The following is a 22,407-nucleotide window of genomic DNA, read 5'->3' as shown; positions in this document are numbered from 1 at the left end:
ATGATGCACATCCTCCCTTTCCGCCGGCGGACGGATGCGGCCGGATCAGTGACCAATGGTGAGAGAGAGAGGCCACCGCCATCTTGTGTGAGATAGTTTGAAGAGAGACAACCTTTGCATATAGTTTAGCGGACTACCTTTTTCTCCATAAAAATCGTTTTACATTCTGTGTACGTGCCATTGGGTGATATAACTTTATTTAAAAATAACGCGCCAACGCATCAAGTTGAACTTTGTTTCATGCACACATGGTACACGACATCCGTAGGTAAACAACCGCTACACACGCTCAAATTAGCACATGGGCTGTCATTTCGTACATAAATGAGCTCCACCATGTACCTGCGCGGGTGTGGCTAGGCACGAAGCGTGAGTACGTGCCCCTATTCTCTTCGTGTACATACACCACCTATGTGGGGTTGTGTGAGAGAGATACAAATGTAGAGAGATATACCATGTGGGTTCATGAGTGTTTTTCGGGGGGTGGGCGTGAGGGATAGACAGGGAATATGTGTCGATGATGTTTCAATCAAAAAATGTAACATATGCAATGTGTGTGAAATAGAGGCCTGTATATATCATATATATAGAGGGGGCGGTCCACGAGAAGAGAGTGGAGGTATCATCGACATGAGGTATCCATAGAATCGAATAGAGGGATGATGTGTGTGTGTGCGCACGTGCGCGCGATCGATAAAGAGTGCCATGAATTTGTGTGTGCCCACATCAAAGATATAGGGTGGCTGTCCTACTGGAATATGAGATGGGACACGTGCAGTTTGTCTCTATGGCATGGATACCTACCTACGACGCTCGACTATCGGTGTGTGGGGGGTGGGGGAGAGACCTGACTATAGAGGTACAATGGCTAGTATATGTGTGGAGGAGGAGGAGAGAGACCTACCTTATGTATTGAGGGAGATCGATCGGCATCCAAGCATATGTGTAGGAGAGGAATAAGGTTGGGAGAGAGAAAGAGCTAGAGTGTCGGAGGGGTTGGTGGTGGAGTTTCTTCTCACAAATGATGGGAGAGGCTTGCTAGACAAATGGAGGGCTCGCCTGCAATATCAGTAAGAGAAGGGATGCCTGTCTATCTGTGCACGTGCGTGTGAGAGACGGGTCAGGAGGCATGCCCGAATGATGAGGGGGGACAATATGGCTGTGGTAAGCAGACATAACTACATAGGAAGATCAATCGTCCTTTGTCAGAGAAAGGATAGACATAACTTGTGAGGTACGTCGATCAATGGGTGGGGGAAATAGTTAAAGTCAACCTAGGTATATGTAGGGAGATCGATCGGTATACATGCATGTATGTGTTAGAAGTAAATAAGGCCCGGAGAGAAGGATATAGAGAGAGGGATGCAGCTAGGAGGTGGTGCGAGTGGCACACTATATTGAGGGGGAAGGAGTGTGCGAGTATGAGATCAATGAAAAGAGGGACGAGAGTGAGGCATGGACAGTGAGAAGAGAAGAGGGAAAGCTTGTGTTTGTGGTAGGCACACCTGGCTACAGAGGCATATCGATCAGTGTGTGCCATAAAGAAGGAGCTGGGGGCCTACACACACCATGGGTGAACGGCCTAAAGTGAAAAGATGAATTTGCGCGATGGAGATAGAGAATGTTGAGGGAGGGTGAGAGGGAGGCGGGCGTGTGCATGCACGAGAGAAAGTTAGCACTAGCTACAAAGGTAAGAGGATTGTGTGGGTGTAAAAGATGAATAAAGATCATAATTCATTATAAAAAGTGAATTCGGATATTTGAAGAATTTATCATAGTGTTTTAAACCGATGCATGCGTGAATATATATAACAGTGATACGCATGGTGTAGTTATGAACATGTTATACTACATATAATATATTTTATATATAAAAAACAGAGTTGGTGATGATGGTGTGCCTGCCATCCTGCAATATAGGTCGCCCGATTTATATCTGACGGATAGGAAGGAAACTATGGCAATTTTGAAAAAAGATACCCACCCCCTCTCCACATTTGCAAATAGGGCCTTCCCTCGATCATCTTGATGTTCCATGCAAAGCATGGGCATCTTGCTAGTACTACATATAATATATAGAACATTGATTATAATTTGTTATAATGTGTAGCTTTTGCATCTCAGGGCTAAATACTTGTCATAACGTAGGGGCTGGGGTACTATAATTTGTGTGATAAACACAGTGTACGTATGGAACATGGTTTAGATTATGAATATCTAGTTAGTACATCAAATGTACTATTATTTGGAATCAACATCAAGTGTATTCAAAAAATTGAATTCGAGTTCATATAGTACACAAAGTTCATATCTATCTCTATAGTAATCATGTGGTGTGTTGTTAAGGTAATACATGAATGATGGTCTAAGTTGGCAACAATCATGATTGTAGATTCCAATTCAAATAGAGAAACAAATTCAAATTTACTTTGAATTGCAGCGGTAGTATAGACATTTGGAATGCACTAAAATATTGGTATGAGTAGGTTACATGCATTATACAGCCAGCGAAAAAAATTTATTGGACACAACATGCATTCATAGCTTTGAATAGCATTTGTATAGTAAAACGGGACAAGACTCTCTCTTTGTGTCGTGTGAATAGTTTTATTTTTTGTTTCTTTTTGTTGAGGGGAGTGCGAATTGATTTGGTACGTACAAGTACAATATTACACATTAGGCTTGTCCCTAAAATTCAACCTGCATGTTGTTATATCTAGAAAATTCAGATATCGTGCTCCCAAAACTCGCGCCTTGCTATCCCAAAATTACAACGTGCGTGAAAAATCCCTCCAGCGGCCCAATCCCGGCACGCGAAATCCCCCTTCTAACCCTGAGCTGAAAGGGCCGCTACTTCAAATCGGTGGGGTACTTTTGTAACACACCTTACATTTTGGACAAGCGCGTCCCTAAAGTCATCGTTACCCCTCCCATCGCATCCTTTTCGCCAATTGAAATCCCAGGCCACCATAACCTCTCTGCTCCAGCCGTGAAATCCCACCCTCCTCCGTCCGCTACCTCACCGCTGCCCAGCCGGAGCCTCTTCCCCGACAACATCGTCCACCGCAACTACTCGACGTCCCTCATCCACCTCCTTGGATGAGGATCCGTCGTCCCGCCGGTTCAGCCGCCCGTCCTCCACCTCCAAGGAGCTGCTCGGACGATCGCCTCGTCTATCGCGGCTGCTCCATCTCGACAGTGTCGCCTTTAACCTGCTCCACTGGCACCACAGCATCCTCACCGATTCCTCGAACGAAGTCGAGGCCTACTCGGTGCCACCAAAGAGGTTGTACACTCATTGCATCGCGCCTTCTCCTTAATTTGACCTCCCGGTGCCGACGGTGCTCCATCCCGCATCCCCATGGCGCAGATACCGCGAAGCCGGCACCACGGGCTAAATCTCCATGGTGGCTCTCCCCCAGTGCAAGGCCCCTTCGGCAGCGGCGTCCATACCAGCCAGATCTACTGCTACTACCCTAGCTCTCACTCGCTCGCTCGCGCTACTGCTACTGCTCCGCCTCTCACTCGCTCACTCGCGCTGCTGCTATGCTCCCCCTCGCTCGTGATGCTGCTCTGCTCTTTCTCTCGCTCGCATTGCTGATGCTAGTACACGGGCTGCTGCAGCTACACGAGGTGCTACTCTGGCTCTAGTTCATGCTTCTCCTCCAGGCGTTGCTGCTCCAGCTGCTATCTGCTACCGTGTTCCCCGCCGATGGCCTGCTGATTTAGGTCACTGTTTTCTCTACTACTAGTGCTCAAGCGGCCTAAACTACATGTGAAGTGCCTTTGTGCTACAAGTGCGTTGAGTTTTGACAGTAACATTCAGATTCCGTAGTAAATTTTAGTTTCGATAGTTAAGTCTAGAGTCAACAGTTTCTACCTCATCTTTTGCAGTCAGGTGTTTTTAGTGATGTAAATTTTACATCTATCACTTTGTGGTAATGTGTTTTACAACATCTATTGGAGATGCTATTAGAATCCCACTTGAGATTAATGATGTCTATCTTGTACTGCTTCAGCCTCGACGTCTTACGGCTCGCTGGAGTTGGTCCAACGATGGAACCATCCATCATAAGAGAGCAGTACCTTGGACGCCGTCTACATATTCCTCAGATCTTCCTCCACACCTCCGACAGCCACCTCTGCCTCAACTTCTTCAGCAACCAACCCAATGATGCCGAGGTCGACACGACTACAGCAAAGAGGTTGTGCACTTGTCGCATCACTTATTAATCTACAATCATGTCGATCCATTAGGGCTATGTTGGTTCAAAGGAAAAACAGAAGAAAAACATAGAAATAGGAAATTTTCCTATGGCACTCTACTATTCAATTGTTCATGCATTTTGTTGAAAGGAATGGTGCAAAACATCCACCTGGACCTACTTTTCAAAATCCTATGCATGAAAACAAGACCAAGTGCATTAGTGGGAGAATAACATTCTAACTGTACACACTTTCATATGGTTTCACTTTAATTTGGCCATGTTTCTTTGCATTCGTATGCTCTTCCATTGCCTCTGAACCAAACACCCAAGTTAACAGAAATCATTTGTTTAGAAATGCTCTGTTTCCCACATGCATTCCTATCTTATTCCGGTGTTTTTCCTATCCCTGCGTTTTTAGAATCCTACAAGCCAAAGGAGCCCTTACAGAATTACTTCAATTATAGGTAGGTGTCGAAGAAACTTTGTGTGGTTTGTGTCGTGGGATTGTCACGGCAGATGTCCTAGTGTGAGGACTTAGTCGTGGAGCCATCGCAACATAGTTAGATTAAAGGGGTTAAAGAGGACAAACGGTGCAAGGATTTATACTGGTTCGGCCCCTTGCGGTGAAGGTAAGGCCTACTCCAGTTATGATGGTATTTCTAGGGTTTCGATGATCCGGGAGCGAATACGCTTTGCCTGGCTCTCGAGTTGTTATTTTTTGTCCTTGAACCGCCGCCGGGTCGTCCCTTTATATACACAGGTTGCCGCCCGGCGGTTTACAGAATCTCGGCCGGCTCATAAACGTGTCCGGCTCGGTTTCTATCCTTTCTTATCTTATAACACAAGATACACGCCTTATGGCGGTTTATGTCTATGGGCCCTAATCCGCCTTTGGGCCCTGGGCCTTTAGATCTCTTATAGTAAAGCGCCATGCTCCTTGTCTTCATGGGCTTTTAATATTGATAACTCCTTATGGGTATAACCTGACCCCTCCTGGGTGGTTTATACTCAGTAGTTATATCTCCAACATTAGGCCCCAGATTGGTTTGAATATGTTCATGTCAATCTTCAACACTTAGAAAAACTCCCTCTTCAGTACATTCGAGTAAACCTTGTAACCCGCCATGACGTCATCTTCCAGTGATTATAATAAACTGTCATGACATCACCTATTCATTAAAAAACCGTATATACCTTACTTTTATTAACGAGCCTCCGAAAATCGAGGCGACAACTCTAGGACATATCCATTTTTTGGGCTTCCTCGATTCCTGCGCCCGTCGCTTATCCCTTCATCTTATAAATAGGGCCGGGGTCCCTTTCTTCTTCTCCCTTTTCCCCTTCGTGTTTCTTACTCCTCGCGTCGCCTTAGCACTCGAGCACTGCCGCCGCCGTCGACCTTCTCATCTACCCCAACAACGGCCGCTGCATCAACCTGACTCGACCAGAGAACTGCGGCGCCTTTCCGCTCTTCAAGAACCTCGATGAGTTCTTCTTTATTTACTCAGTAGATCCGCTTAGGGTTCGTACAGGCTCATGGAAGCTTCACTGTGTTCTTCCCTTGTTCTTCATTATAGCATGTATGAAAAACTCCAAACATGATACACTCTTGTGCGGTAGCCATGATAGTCCCTCTTTTGACATCAGATCATCTCCTTTGTGCAGAAAAGCTTGATCTGGAACTTCATGAACTGCTCAAGCACCAAATTTTAGGTCTAAATATTTTCTTTTTTCCTGACATGCGATAGATCTGAAATTCTAATATGAAACTATGAAACTTGTTCTTCTTCACTTAGTAATTTTCGGCTTCAGATCTATACTCTGATTCTCCATGTAGGTGATTTATCTGTTTAGAAAATAACTTGTCATATGCCATTAGTCCCCTTGTAAACTGCCAATCGCTTTATCCTTTATACTAGCATGAACCACCGGTTTAACAATTCTTGCATGCTGGAAAACCTTTTGTCTCTTAACCTACAATGCTTTATGCTTGCCAACCGTGACTCTTAAACCGGCACAAACCTTCCTTCAGGCTGTTTAAGAAATGGCCAAGACCTTCTATGCTTGTAACTGGGTTCCATCCTGGATTAAGGAAGAAGATCTGAAAGGATGTGTTATCACCGGCACTTTACCAAAGTAGAATGAAATCCACTGGCGAACCCCTGCTCCGGAAAATCCTCCTACACCCAAGGATGGCGAGATAGTGGTATTTTTTGATCATCTGAGCCGTGGTTTCAAACCTCCCGGGTCAAAAAAATTCCATGATGTGCTTGCTAGCTTCCAGATCCACCCTCAAGATATTGGACCTAACTCGGTATCCAATATTTGTATTTTTCAAGTGTTTTGCGAGGCTTACCTGCAAGAAGAACCGACTGTTGAACTGTTGTAAGACCCCATATGTAACTTTTCCCAATTTGGCAGATATCCATCTTGTTCGTCATCAATTCCTAGTGGTCATCCTTTCGGTTTCCTATTTGGGTTTTGTTTTGTTTCTCATTGCATTGTCTTGTCTTGTCTTTAATTGTTGCATCATGGCCTCCTCACATGTTGCATTATGCTTGGTGTGAGTTCATACATGTTGTGTTGTTGCATGCTTCATGCATTTGATCTTGCATCATCACCTCCATCTTCTATCCATTCCTTGATTTTTTTGAAAGATCATATATCCTCACCCCATTAATGCCCATTTCTTCCTCATAAGTCTTTCTACCTGTTCTAAACCCCCTGCCAATTCCATCAAATTTTAAGTTATTTTAGTTAGGTTTTAAAATAGCTCAAGTTTGATCTATATTCACACTTGACTTATTTTCTTACCTCTAAAAATATCCAAGACAATTTATTCAAATAGAGCACTATCTCAGGTTCATGAGACTATTTTTATTTTTATTGTGCCCGTTTCCTTTGACCCTGGCCTTTTCAGTTTATTTTCCGTTTGGAGAAAATATCAAAGAAAGAAAAGGGCTCACCTCTGCTTACCTGGGTCGGCCTCCCTGCGCGCAAGCCGCCGCAGCCCAGCAGCAGCAGACCGCACCCCAGCCCACTTGGGCCTCCCCACTCTAGCCGGTCCGGCCCAGTCGCCCTACAGGCAACCCTAGCCGCCAGGGAGCGGGCTCCCTCGACCCCATCTCCCTCTCCCTTCGCTCTCCTTCTGCGCCGCCTCTGCCCGACCCCCATCTCTCGCCCGCGATCCCTTCGCTCTCTCTCGACCCGCTCCCCTCGTTCCTCCAGTGCGAGAACCGCGCTCCACCCTCATCGGAGAAGAGAACCAGGCCGGAGCTTCCGCCACTGCGCCATGGATGGCCCCGAGCACCTAGTCCCACGCTCATCTCGTGGCGCCCGAGCACCTCGTCCCCGCCATCTGGCCTCCGTGCCCGCAAGACCTCGCCGCTCACCGGCGCCTCAACCGGTGCAGGACCCCGTCGCCCTCTCCTTCCTATTTCCCTCTGTTTTCTCTCTTCTTCAACTCACCTCGAGCTCCCTCTCTCTCTCTGTTCGAACAGATGCCTCCATGGATCCCGCGCCCGAGCAGAGGAGGTTCCGTCCTCGAGCTCCTTCTGGTTCCCGCGCCTCCGGCAACTAGTGACCGCCGGCGAGCGCCCCGTCCCACAAAGGAGCCCCACCAGGATCTCTGAGCCGCTGCAACGCCCTCGTTTCGTCTCCCTCTCCTCTCCTGCACCTCGTTCCCGGCGCCGGAAAAACTACAGTCGCGCCATGGCCTTCCTCCTCCCACGCCCTGCTTCTCGTCGGTGACCACGACCAGCCTCGACCACCCGCGACCCTGCCTTCACTAAACGTCCCCGGACAGGAGCAATTTTGAACTGCCAAGTACCCTTGGATTCGTCAAGACCGCCAAGTACCATGACCCGCAAGACCAACGATGCCCGAACGAGTGCTCTCGACCGAGACAGTTGTGCTGCTACGTTTTGGACACGCCAAGTCCCTCGGGTCAGATGCGTCAAGACCGCCCCGGCTTTTGTGAAGTTCCACGATGCCGGGAGTCCTCGGATCCGTCAAGTTCCACTACGAGATGTACAACTACCGTCGACCCCGAAGACCTCGGATTCACCAAGTTCCCACGATGACTTGAGTGTACCCCGTCGGATCGCCAAGTTCGGTTACCGTCGCAACCATGTACAACTACTTCCATGATGATACGAGAACAACTACTGCCGTTGAAGGCCGTCGAGTGAATAAACTACCGATGACGTGTATGACTACTTCGTGAACGTGTACCACTACCGGCGTGGACCGATAGTACCACAACTTCTACTACCACCACGGAACGACTACTTCCTCTACTCCCCTCGATGAACTCGAACCGTCCCGTTTGCACGCTTGGAAGGTATAACCCCGAGATGATGCTCGTGTTTGCGTCATGCCCGAATTGATACTTGCACGTTCCTCGTTTTCCTTGCCGCCGTCATGTGGGACACCCTATAACCGGGATCACCCCTCTATCTCTAGCATGTCCCGCACACTTTCTTTCGCACTGACGTCTCAATGAGTTGTCGGAACCGGAACGTAGCCGTGGCACCGTTTCATTATCACCGCCGTGGCACCCCTTTTGTTTCCGACATGATGACAAATGCCTCATATCTTATCATGCCAACATTTTCATAAAAATTGCATAAACTTACATATGTCATCCGCATCATGTTAACAACATCAAGAATGTTTAAAATTGTTGTTTGCATTAATTTGCTAAATGCATATGGGGATTACCGATTTGTTGTTTGCTATATCCGGCCCCATTTAAATTTTTTAGATAGATAATTCCTTTATGTTTCACCTCTTGACATGCTTAACAACATTTAATATTGTTGGGTACATAAACGAGATCGAACTAAATAGTCGAATGTGGTGTTTCGTCAATATGCAACTCATTGCATATTGAGCTCCACTTAACTTGTAGTTTTGCTTGTGCACTTTGCCATGCCATGTTTCTCTAAATCGGACATGCATCATACTTGGTTGTTCATCAAGCCATGCTTATGTGGTGGTTGTTTACTATGTTGTGTGCTTCTTTCCGGTGTTGCTTCTTCGGGTTGGTTCCGATAACGTCGCGTTTGTGAGGAACTGTTCGACTACGTCCGTTTGTCTTCTTCATGGACTCATTCTTCTTCCTTGCGGGATTTCAGGCAAGATGACCATACCCTCGAACTCACTTCTATCTTTGCTTGCTAGATGCTCGCTCTATTGCCATGCCTTTGATGCGATACCTACCACTTGCTATATCATGCCTCCCATATTGCCATGTCAAGCCTCTAACCCACCTTGTCCTAGCAAACCATTGTTTGGCTATGTTACCGCTTTGCTCAGCCCCTCTTATAGCGTTGCTAGTTGCAGGTGAAGATGGAGTTTGTTCCTTGTTGGAACATGATTATTGTTGGGATATCACAATATCTATTATTTAATTAATGCATCTATATACTTGGTAAAGGGTGGAAGGCTCGGCCTTATGCCTGGTGTTTTGTTCCACTCTTGCCGCTCTAGTTTCCGTCATACCGGTGTTATGTTCCTTGATTTTGCGTTCCTTACATGGTTGGGTTATAATGGGAACCCCTTGACAGTTCGCCTTGAATAAAACTCCTCCAGCAAGGCCCAACATTGGTTTTACCATTTGCCACCTAGCCTTTTCTTTCCCTTGGGTTCGGCAGACTCAAGGGTCATCTTTATTTTAACCCCCCCAGGCCAGTGCTTCTCTAAGTGTTGGTCCAACTGAGCGATGTTCGGGGCTACGAGGGGCATCTCTGGGCTGGCCTACCCGACGTCTTGCTCATCCGGTGTGCCCTGAGAATGAGATATGTTCAGCTCCTATCGGGATTTGTCGGCACATCTGGGTGGCTTTGCTGGTCTTGTTTTACCATTGTCGAAATGTCTTGTAACCGAGATTCCGAGCCTGATGGGGTCTTCCTGGGAGAAGGAATATCCTTCGTTGACCGTGAGAGCTTGTGATGGGCTAAGTTGGGACACCCCTGCAGGGATTTTGAACTTTCAAAAGCCGTGACCGCGGTTATGGGCAGATGGGAATTTGTTAATGTCCGATTGTAGATAACCTGAAACTTAACTTAATTAAAATGCACCAAACGCGTGTGTAACCGTGATAGTCTCTTCTCGGCGGAGTCCGGGAAGCGAACACGGTGTTGGAGTACTGCTTGACATAGTTGTTCTAGGATCACTTCTTGATCATAGTTGTTCGACCGTGCTTTTGCCTTCTCTTCTCGCTCTCATTTGTGCATGTTAGTCACCATTTATGCTAGTCGCTTGCTGCAGCTCCACATCATACCTTTACCCTTTCTATAAGCTTAAATAGTCTTGATCGCGAGGGTGTGAAATTGCTGAGTCACCGTGACTCACATATACTTCCAAAACCAGTTTGCAGGTGGTCGATGATACCGTGCAGGTGACGCCACTGAGCTCAAGGAGGAGCTCGATGAAGATCGTGTTCGTTATGTTGTTCCGTTTCCAGTTGATCAGTAGTGGAGCCTAGTTGGGATGATCCGGGATCTGTGTAGCATTTGGGGTAGTCTTCTTTTATTTTGGTAACGTAGTCGGACCTTGATTGTATCTCGATGATGAAATGCTTTATTCATGTAATTGTGTGAAGTGGCGATTGTAAGCCAGCGATGTATCTCTTTCCCTTATGTATTACATGGGTTGTGTGAAGATTACCTCACTTGCGACATTGCTTTCAATGCGGTTATGCCTCTAAGTCGTGCTTCGACACGTGGGAGATATAGCCGCATCGAGGGCGTTACAACTGTTCAGGGACTTTTTCTACTTAAACTGCCGCACCGAATTTGTAGATGGACCCAATACTGAACTTGGCGGCGTTTCAATTCAAAAAAGGAAAGACGTCAGCTTCCCTCATGCCAAGCATCACAGTCATCCTATGGATTGGAACCAAACTTGGTTCTATTGCAAAGATACTTCCCCTAAAGATGAGAACCCCCTGCCTGGTTATCGTCCTCACCGGCTTACCAACGCACATCCATTTCCCCAAAGGCTGACTGCAAAGGAACGGGCCAAATATGCCCGACAACTCGCCAAGCTCAGAGCCTTTGTGGCTAATGGTTTGACAGGAATTGACTTTGTTCGTTGCTGGATATCTTGGAGTATTTTGCCTTTGAGCCGTTGCCCCGGTTTAATGTGTGAGTACACATGGGACTCCAAAGACCCTCAACGACACACTGACATTCAGTTGACTGACGCTGAAATCACTGAAGCTATTAAAAAGATATTGGATGAATCGGTGGCTGTCTGTAGCAAAACAGGGTTAAGTCCCTTCTACGTTTTGAATAAACCGCCAGCTGTAAGAATTGCCTAACTCCTGTTTGTACCCGATATTCTTAATTGTTTCTTATAACCTTTGTCAATCTTTGGCAGGGTGATGATCTGTTCTGGAAGAAGAAACCTCAGATAAACCGGCAAAGACGCCTCGCCCCAAGACCAAGGTTACTAAAAGACCTGCCAAGAAGAAAACAGCTGAAACCACCGGGCTAAACCTCGACGAGGAGCTTGATAATCCAGACTCAGAGGTAGAACTTGATTCTCTTGGTTCATATTTCGTACACCTCATTGACAATGACCCTTATCAGGAGGACGCTGGAGCTAGCCGGGCTGAATATGTAGAGGTAAATATTCTTTCCTCCGGTTCAGATCCTCAGCCAACACAGAAAATCCGTCAAGCAATCCGGAAAGTAAAATTTTCACACCCTCTAGCTTAACTAGATCGCAACTTTCTTTTGAAGAAACAGCAGCATGAAGCTCGCTGCACAACCTGGCACAGCGGCCAAGTAGTTACTTTAGCTGGTTTACCGAACACGCCAACCCGGAAACGTCGATCAGAGGTCTCATATATTTCTGATACTTCTTATCCCAAGGTGGGTTATTTCAGGCAACCTCTTAATCCGTCTGACTCAAACTATCAGGGAACACCTCATTCATCATCCGGCGAGTCAATGGCCACACAACTCCCTCCTGTCAAGACTGTTCCTGGGTGGGCACTTTTAAACTTAACTCTTGACGCTTTATACTGGTTTGCTATGCTAACCTTTATGTATGTTCCTTTTATGGCCTAGGCCAGAGCCAGTAAAAAGGCCAAAATGAATACACCGACTGATGATAACTCGGCGTCTGAACGGGAGAAGACCCCTGAACCACTAGATCCAAATGCTGATGCTAACTTAGATGATTTAGCACCTCAAGTTAAGGATACTTTTGTTGAACCAGTGGAGACAGATCCAATGAGTCAGGCTGCTGAACCGCCAAGCCCGGCTAGAGCTACAAATGAACCGCCAAGCCCAGCCAAAGCAGCTGATGAACCACCAAATCCAGCAGATGCAGACCAATCGGATGATGTCGTTGTCACTAGCATTGGCCACACCACCCCTGGCAATCCTATCACTTTATCAAAGCATAGTGCCAGGGAAGAGTTTTCTTCTATGGATAAGGCCAAGTGGAAAACAGATTTATCCAGCTATGCCCACCTCAATGCCCAAGAGATTCATTCCGGCTTCTTGAACCGCCTGTCTACCAGCCGCGACTATGAAGCCGGTTTAGTAGGCCTGATGAAGGAGCGATATGAGGTAAACACTGTTAACTCTTCATGATTGTTTCTCTTGTTCAATTTCTAATATCATCTCCCGTAGCCCCAAGGGTCGGTTTATGATATCAACATGATCCGGGACTTTGTAATACTTCAACTTTGCCTACGTAGCCCCCAAGGGCCGGTTTATCGTTACATGATGAACTGGGACTTTAAAGGATGAATCTTGCAATTTTTGCTTGTGTAGTCCCCAGGGACTGGTTTCTACCTTTAGGATAAATCGGTACATTTCTGTCATAAACCTTCTAAAATGCGTGATAACCATCTGTGTAAACCGATTGATGAAGAAGAATCCATACTTGTGTCTTGAGCAAATATACATTAGCCCCCAAGTGCCAAGTGTATAACTTGTCATGTGCTTGGGACTTGAGAATGCCAGTTGATAAAAGCCTTATGCATTAGCCCCCAAGTGCCAACTGTATAACCTGTTATGTGCTTAGGACTTCAAATATGCACTACTAACTCCTTTCATGTCGCTTGCAGGCCGATCTGAGCCAAAAAGAATCTCAAATCGCCGACCTTAAGGAAAACATTAAGTCCCAGCAGGCAGAAACTTCCAAAGCTAAAGAAGAGCTGACTGGCGCTTTAACAGCCATGGAACAACTGAAAGAAGGCTTTAAAAGCGAACGGGCAGGATGGGATGCTGAAAAAGCAATTCTGCTAAAGCGGGTAGAGGACGCTGAAACCGCTCTTAAACCGGTAGCAGAGGAATTGTCTCGCTTGAAGCGGCAAATCAATGCCATGACCACTGCTATGTTTGGTAAGTACCCTTATGATAATCTTCAACATGTATTATCCCATAAACTGCCGGTTTATCAATATATTCAATGATGCAGGATCTCGCATTACCCAGCTGGGCTCGGATATGCAGAAGAAGCTAAAGGCTGCCTATACTCTTATAGAGCAGTTATATACCGGCGCACAACGGATCATTTGCACTGTCGCTCATAACAAACCGCCCCCGAACCTTATCAAGGAAACACTAGAAAAGCTGTCAATGCTGCCTGCTCGGTTGGACCAGTTAAAAAGATCAGCTGCAAGAGCAGGTGCTCTGACTGCACTAATCCGGGCTAAGGCCTAGATACCAGATCTTGACTCGGCTGACATAGGACACAACTATCCGAGCATAAAGGAGGACGGGTCAGAGTTTGATAATGATGATCTTTGAGCTTTGACAAAGGAAATGCGCCCATTAGCGAGCAAATTGGCCGAAGAAACAGATATTTCACACTATCAGCCGGTTTATGATGTTGAGAACAAACGGCTTCCTACGCCAACTCATGATGTGGAAGATCTTATCCCGCCAATCCGTAAGCATACTTATGCCCCTGACGTTGACCCCTCCACCCTTATAAGCCACGAGGCTGTATTCAGGGCCCTAACTGGAATCGACTGGACCACCATTGACTTCTAGCCGCTGGGTGGAGAGGAGGAGGATGAACCGGCGCAGGATGACCCGCAGCCGTCAAGTCAGCCTGGCGAAGAATCATGATCCGGAGGCCAGTTTAATCTTCTGCACACTGCAATATTTGCTAAAAAGACAATTATCCTTTTGGGCATCAAAAACGCCTTGTAATAGGCCAGTTGAAACACTTGGTCTCTATGCCATCGTGCGTATTCACTTCTGCATGATACTGTTAATCCGTTATGATTATGTGATGTCTGCTTATGATCCTTTCGCATCTCTATTTGACCTGTTTCTGCAAATAACAAGTTTGAAGTGTCCTAGCGGTTTATTGCCGGATGGGTCATAATGCCCAACATATAATCCAGGTTTATAACCAGGATGTATTGAATGACAATCAAATATGAAATACATCATACCTATGATATTGAATCACATCGTTGGCTCACCAACCTCCTGTAGTAAAGGTGATAACCTAAATCTTGAATACTGATAACTCCTCCCTGTTACACCGGTTTATAATAAAGCCAGACCGAGTTGTAATAAACACCGGTTTATTCGTATATCATACTAGTGATTTGTAGTCAAAGCTAGACCGGGTCAATCAATTCCGGTTTATATCTGATTGTATATTGATGATTTATAATCGACAGTGAAGCCGGATCAATAGATACCAATAATACTCTCAATTTGTTTGGCCAACTTATAGTCAACAGCAAGGCCGGGTAAATAAACACCGGTTTAGTATAAAACTCATCAAAAGAAATATCAAAAAGAAAGATTTCAGAAGAAAATATATAAAAGGGCGAGGCTTTTCATGGGCTGCCAGGCCACTGAGTTAACCATTTTACAAAGCCTTTATAAGATGGACCTCACATCAACCAATCATCATTTTAACTAAGACAAGTTCAGGGTTTTTATAAGATTGACTTGTCAAACATTCGACGGGTCTACCAGGATTACCTGGAAGGAGTGGCTTACTTAAAAAAGGCAGGATAACCCGGGGTTTTAGATGAATACACCTGGCTTCCAAGCCTGGATTTTATAGCCTATTACAAGGTTATAGACTCTTGGTTCTTATAGAAGCAAAGAGCCCCCTAATAATATTTTGAGTTGTGCTCAATGGGTGCCTATGTTTGAGTTGTGCTTTGCAACAGACTCTCTTTGGCTCCTTTGACCTTGGGTGGCAAGTCCCCAAGTGTTTTTTATGTGTTGCTTGTTAGCCGGATCAATGGGTAATTAGAACTCCGCTTTATAAACAGAAGCCCCCATGTAATTGAAAACCTTTCAAGGAATAACATCAGAGGCCCCGCTTTAACAAGGATGCCAGTTTATTATATTGATATAATATATACATTGTCAATAATATGTACATAAGAGGAGCCTATGGCTCAGGTGTAGTAAGGCCGAAGATGAACTATATTCCATGGCCGGTGGGTCTCCTCCTCCAATTTACGTGAGTCTTTGTGCTCTCGAACATCGATAAGGTTGTATGACCCGTTGTGCAGATTCTTGCTGACCATGAAGGATCCTTCCCATGGAGGGGATAACTTGTGCATATCAATCTGATCCTGGATGAGCCGGAGCACCAGATCCGCTTCTTTAAACGTTTTTCTTTTAACCCGACGATTGTGATAACGACGCAGATCTTGCTAGTAAATCACCGAATGCGCTGCTACTATATCACGCTCCTCATCTAACAGGTCAAGTGCTTCCTGACATGCCATCTCATTGTCAGCTTCAACATAAGCCGCCAGACGGGGTGAGTCATGACGCATGTCACTAGGGAGAACCACCTCTACTCTGTAAACCATGAAGAAAGATGTATAACCCGTAGATCTGTTGGGTGTGGTATTGATGCTCCATAACACAGAAGGTAACTTGATACGGAGCATCCCACGTTCATCCCCATGTACACTCCGACTACTCTCCAAGCCCCAAGAGAACATAAGACAAGACCTCAACTATACACCATTGGACACAAGGTGAACTCACTCCTCTTTGAACCATCACTTTCCATACGTGAGACATGGCTACTACCTCAAACATGTGTGTTATGCATGACCAGGAACAAGAGGAAGCCCATGGACAAGAAGGCGAGGACACCAAGCGCGAAGAACGAGGAGAAGAGCTGCGGAAGAAGCTCCAGCCACCGGACGACCGGTCGGGACCGGACGTCCGACGCCCGAAGACCCACCGGACGACCGACAATCCCGCACCCGAGCCAAATGAGCAGACGTCCGACACACTCCACCGTCCGGACGTCCGACCGTCCCCGGAAATCCGGCGCCACCTCAACCGAGCCAAAACGCCAGACGTCCGACAAGTACCGGACGACCTGACCCTCGTGAGCCACCGAACGTCTGGTACCTGTCGGACGATCGGCGCCTGTGCGCTGCCATGTGTTGGCCCGTAGCCCATGTACCCCTTCACTTCACCCCCATTTGCACTCAGACTATAAATAGATCTCTCCCTCATCCTTTCTAGGGTTAGCATTGGTGTAGCTCATTTGAGAGATAGAGCATTGCTCATCCACATCGGATATACTCCTCGAGAGAGACCGTGGCCTCTTCGGAGAAGATCCCTTTGGATTCAAGACCCCCTCGCGGAGAAGAACTCAAGACCTCCTCACGGAGAAGACAGGCTACCCTTGTATTGTCCTTAGTTGTCCGTGGATCGTGTATCTTTCCTTATGTATCCGAGGATCTAGCACATGTGTGACTTGTTCTTGTTAGTTTGAGTGGTCCTCTTGTGTTTCCCCTTGTGTTTTCCCTCGTTTCCCTTCTCGTGTTCTTCGTGTTCATCGCGGGATCCGCTCCTTTCATGAAAGATCGGCCGATTAGGGTTCTACGCTACATCATCTTGGTATAATGAGCCACATTGATCACGATTTCAGAGCCTCCCCTCTTCGTTTTCTAGCCTAATTTTGTTGTGTTCTTCCCCAATTTCGAAAATCCCCACCAAAAATAGCCCCAATTTTTTTGTGATTTGTTGGTTTGACGAAGTTTTGTTGGATTTGATCCATGGATTTGCTTGGTTTCAAGTGGATCTAGCATATCCCCAAGTTTCCCCATCTTTCATCCACGAAATCCCCTCTATTTTAACCCCCAAATCCCCAAATTCTGCCCAAAATCGCGTCCCGAAACTCGCATCTCGCGTTGACCCCGACCCACCGGACGACCGTCACTTTCCGGACGTCCGGAGCCCCTGGAACGACCGGACGTCCGACCTTTTCTGGACAACCGGAACCCCTAACCTGAGCCGAATTTATGGATTTCCGAGCCCGCCCAGACGTCCAGCCCCCGGACATCCGACCTTGTCCGAACGTCCGTAAGCTGTAAAAACTGATTTCGCTCAAATTTTGTTTCGGCCATAACTAATTCATCCGGAGTCCGATTTTTGCATTCTTTAGCTCGTTGAAAATCTCTTGACATCCCCCTTCCCACAAAAATACCACCAATATCTTTTGAATCCATCAAAGTTTGACAATTTTGGTCTTTGCCTAGGGCTTCCACCACATCATCTGCTACTCCACCACCGACTTCTGCAACATAACCAATATTGATCCCCATCGCATTAGTGGTTGCTTGAGGAGTGATTTGAGTCTCCTAAGGTGTCTAGGCTACTTAGGGATGATTGCTTCTTCATCAACCACCACCCCCACCACCATAACTTCCGCATAGGCTTGCCCACCATACACTTCCGCCACCCCAACTTAACCCAATTTGGTTTGTGTTGTGAGTTGTGTCTCCTAAGGTGTTTCGGCTACTTAGGGACCGTGCTTTCAACTCCGACACCCGTGTATAGTCCACCACCATACCATCCATTTCCGCAATCCCATTGATCTTCCGCTACCACCATTTGACATTTGAGATTTTTAGTTCGCGGTTTTTCCGTTTCCTAAGGTGTTTCGGCTACTTAGGGACGAGTCTCCATCATCTTGGTATCTCCATCAAGATCACCGCCAATCATCATCGTTAAGGACGGTAACCTCCATATCATCTTGGTATCGTGGTATCCCTCCATTGTTTATTCCCTTGCCATTGCATTGATAACCCCTAGCCCATTTTGCGTTACTTGCCTATCGAGACTAGCCATTTGAGTATTGCCGGCAATGTTACTTGTGCACATTAGTGATCTACACCATACATTGCATACATACCATATCATATTGGTATCAGCATATCATCTCTTGTGCCTCAAGTTTGTTCTTGCATATACACAATTACTATCTTGGTTTGTGCATTTCGCAAAGTGGCCATACAAGAAAAAGAATAAGCTTTTAAGGAAAGAAAAAGAGTGAACAAAGATCTTGTAAGCAAGTGCCATAGCATCATACCACATTGCATATAAGATCATCTTGGATCATAACACCGGGAGCCACACATACATAGCATACTTGGGATAGAAAGTTCATACATTTTGCATCTTATAGTTTGTGCACAAGTGTCGTATCCGCCTATAGAGCAATCGTGCTAGCGTCTCTCTTGAGTTGTGCAACACGAGCGTTTTCTATGGATTCCACATTTTGAGCTCATTCCTTGGTTGCACGACCTCATTTATCTATCCGTGTGTGTGTTTCCGTGTGCCACATATAGCTATTGGTCTACTTGTTTCACTTGCGAATTTGTGAATCTCTTTCAACATTATTGACTCTTGCTAACATTTTCCATTAAATTTTTGTGCCACTATCCTCACCGAGCTCCACCATAAGCCTTATTTGTGTAGGTGTGAGAAACCGACAAGAATTGGTACCAATTGTGCTATTTCCTTGTCCACATTGGAGTGATCATTGATCCACTTTCAACTTCGGTCAATGTACATTTGGTATTCGTTCTTCTCTTTCTACCACTCACATTTTTCTCTTGGAGTGATGGATAGGCAAGGCATTTCATCTCTTGTCTTTGACAACGACGACGGCGTGAACAACTACATCACCGAAGCACCAATCTTCGATCTACAATGACAAATGCAAGGCGCACAATCAAGATTGCGAGAGCGCATCGAGAACCTCTCCATCGACATTCGTTACTCCGAAACAAAGAAAAGGGACTACATCGACAACAAGCTTTCCGCAAAAAAGGAGCAAGATGCAAGGATGGAGGAGATTCGGACCTTGTTGATCAACAATTCTTCCCCATCATCATCCTCAAGGCGACGACGTTCAAGTCATAAGTCTTCAGAGCGCAAAAATGATGCAAGAAAAAGTCGTCCACATACACATCTCCATGGCAACCACCATCACATTCGTGATCCACCTCGTCATGAAGGGCAAGTCACCTCCAAGCAACATGTGCACGACGACGACGAACGATATCTCCTACGAGCTCAAGTGCGACAACGCCAACATCATCATGACGATGCTCACCAAGCACCTACCTACAAGTCCCAACAAGCCCTACTTCACGCCAAGTCCAAACTTCATGAGCACAAGAGAAGACCGCGAGACAAGCACCACCACGACGGAGCTACGGCTACACCAACCACTTCATCATCTTTGCCAAGTATTCTCAAGGCATGTTCGCCTTTGGACTTACGGCATCTTTGCCTACTTCGCGTGAGTTCGCCTACATCGACATCATCAAGTACAAGGCGACCACCTACGAGCGAGGGCGACACTTCCATCTTCGGAAGCCTCTCAAGGAAGATGGCCGAGCATGGGAAATTCCCTTCGGTCATGGAGACGAGCTACGAGGTGCCACATCATATGGGCCTCCAACAACAAGACGGCGACAAAGACGATCGAGCAAGGGCCATCCCCTTCGACCACGACGACGAGCACGAACCTCTTCAACAACATGACGACGGCGCCCATATTGGACTCATACTCCGAGTCAAGCTACGAGACCGCACATGAGACCTTATCTTTGGTCTTAGAGGAGAGTGATGATGTTCCATTGAGCATGGAGACATTTGCACCAACATCTCTCCAACACCCACATATAAAGAGATGCCCCAATTCCCATGTGAGGAGAGCCACCCCACCATGAGTGATATGAGTGACTCCACCATTTGTGACATTGAGTGCATTTCCTATGAGAGGATGAGTGTGACCACCACTAGCCCCACACTTGAGAGCATCCAAGAGGGAGTGAGGGAGACACCACACTTAGTGAGTGAGGTAGTTGACACGGCACGTGAGGCCACTATGATTTCTAACGACTTAACCTCTACTCCGAGTGTGTTTTCTTCTTTGCTGCTAGGTCTCCTACATGATGACATGCCTATCCTCGACGAGTCCATATCTCCAATGGAGACAATGATGGCCATGGTGGAAGAAGATGCACCCTCACATGGTTACATCGAAGATGAAGATGACCACGACTTGGTCTTCGACACCTCACCTACAACACATGAGCGATGCTCCAAAGGTAACATAGGTGATGGTGCTTCTCTTGTCCCACTAGTGGACTATTTTATGAATGATTTTTTGCATGATGTTGATCCACATATTCCCATGCTTCATGCTAGTGCGAATTCTTCATGTCATGACTTACCAATTTATGATGAATATGACGATGAGCATGTTGATTTGCCTAGTTGTGATGCTATGCTACATAGGATATCATGTGAAAATTCTTTTGGTCACATCATGTTTGACAATCCGTTAACCTTGTCATATACTATGAGTGAGATATCCCATATTGCATCATTTCAATCTCAACATAGTAGCTATGCATGCCCCATTACAATAAATCCCATTTGCACTTATGGCATAGATGACGAGATGATGGTCATTGGCTTTTTTTTCATGTGATGATATTGCCATGCTTCCTTTACATGATTTGTGCAATTCATCTACTATGCCATGCCATGATCACATTGTACCAAATATGCTTTGTTTTGGATGTTGTCATAATTGTTTGCACCGTATGCATTCCATGAATAACAATGCTCTACATATTTGTTGTGATGCATTACACACTTTGAGTCTCCATTATGCTATACATAACAACAAACCAATCATGATGGATGACATGTTTTTATATCACACATCTCATTTATTTGAGCATTGGATATTTTGTGCTAACCGACACAAGCACGTGCGCATCATGAAGGATGATGTGTACATCTACCACGCATACATAATTTTCCCTTTGTCTTTGTTTTGTGTAGGTACTCACGTATACTCGTCAACCTCTCAATCCCAAGAGTTGACGAAACGAGCTCTTGAGAGCAACAATGATTTGGGATCTCGTGGACTATCCTTACCACTGTTCCTTTCACGCAACGACTATGCGCATCTCTCTCACTTGGCTCTCACACGGCTATGGGCTATATACCGCTTGTCGCTTCATGCTCATTTTACCGTGTTCACTTTTCATGCTATGCTTATGCCTTTGCCATGCAAGTGTGACCCTTGCTTGCATCTACCCATGATTCACCATTATGCTAATCCTATGTGTATTTGCATGCTTGGTAGAGATCCTTGTTGCTATTGCCATGTTTATCATGTGCCTCATGCTATTGATGCTATTTTGCTCATATCTTGCCTTCATGCTTGTGATATGTCTTGTGCATTATTCATGCCCACTATTTGCACACATGACATACTTGACATGATTCCTTCTAGTACGTTGCATCTTTGCACTACTAGCTTGCTTGCCTTGATTCATATGATTGCTTGCTTTGTCGCATCACCCATGTTCCATTATTGCTTGCTTTCTTGGGTTGATGACGTATATGTTCATGCCTCTCACATGATATATTTTGTTCATTGTCGCTTGCCTCCAATTGTTGCATCTATGCTTATTGATCATGAAGACTTGGACACTTTACTTGTGATGCACGCTTGTTTGATTGAGCCTATTGCATTTGGTTGTCCTCGCATCATATGCCTCCATACTATGAAATGCTCCCTTGTCCTTTCTTATGATGAGCATGATGCATCCACTTGTTGGGTATTTTACCACACGAATGATAGGTTTTGCATCTCCGCTAACCTCATTTGTTATTCCGAGTGTTTGCCATGTTCTTTCATGTTGAAGGATTCACAAGGCGATACCGTCATGACACAACTTGGTCATGGGAAGGCATACACGATGTGCAACACCAAAATTTCCGACAATCTCCTAAAGGTGAACTCCTTCCCTTTGAGCCATCCTCAATTACGCATATTGGATGGGTCATTCTTTCATTGTTGTCTCCTTCTTGTTGTCTACATGATACATCTCGTGAACGGAGGA

The sequence above is a fragment of the Triticum urartu genome, chromosome 2A (genome assembly GCF_056163025.1).
Source record: "Triticum urartu cultivar PI428250 chromosome 2A, HENAU_Tu73, whole genome shotgun sequence".
Classification (NCBI taxonomy): domain Eukaryota; kingdom Viridiplantae; phylum Streptophyta; class Magnoliopsida; order Poales; family Poaceae; genus Triticum; species Triticum urartu.
The sequence above is the reverse complement of the archived record's forward strand: the minus strand, read 5'-3'. Positions refer to the sequence as shown.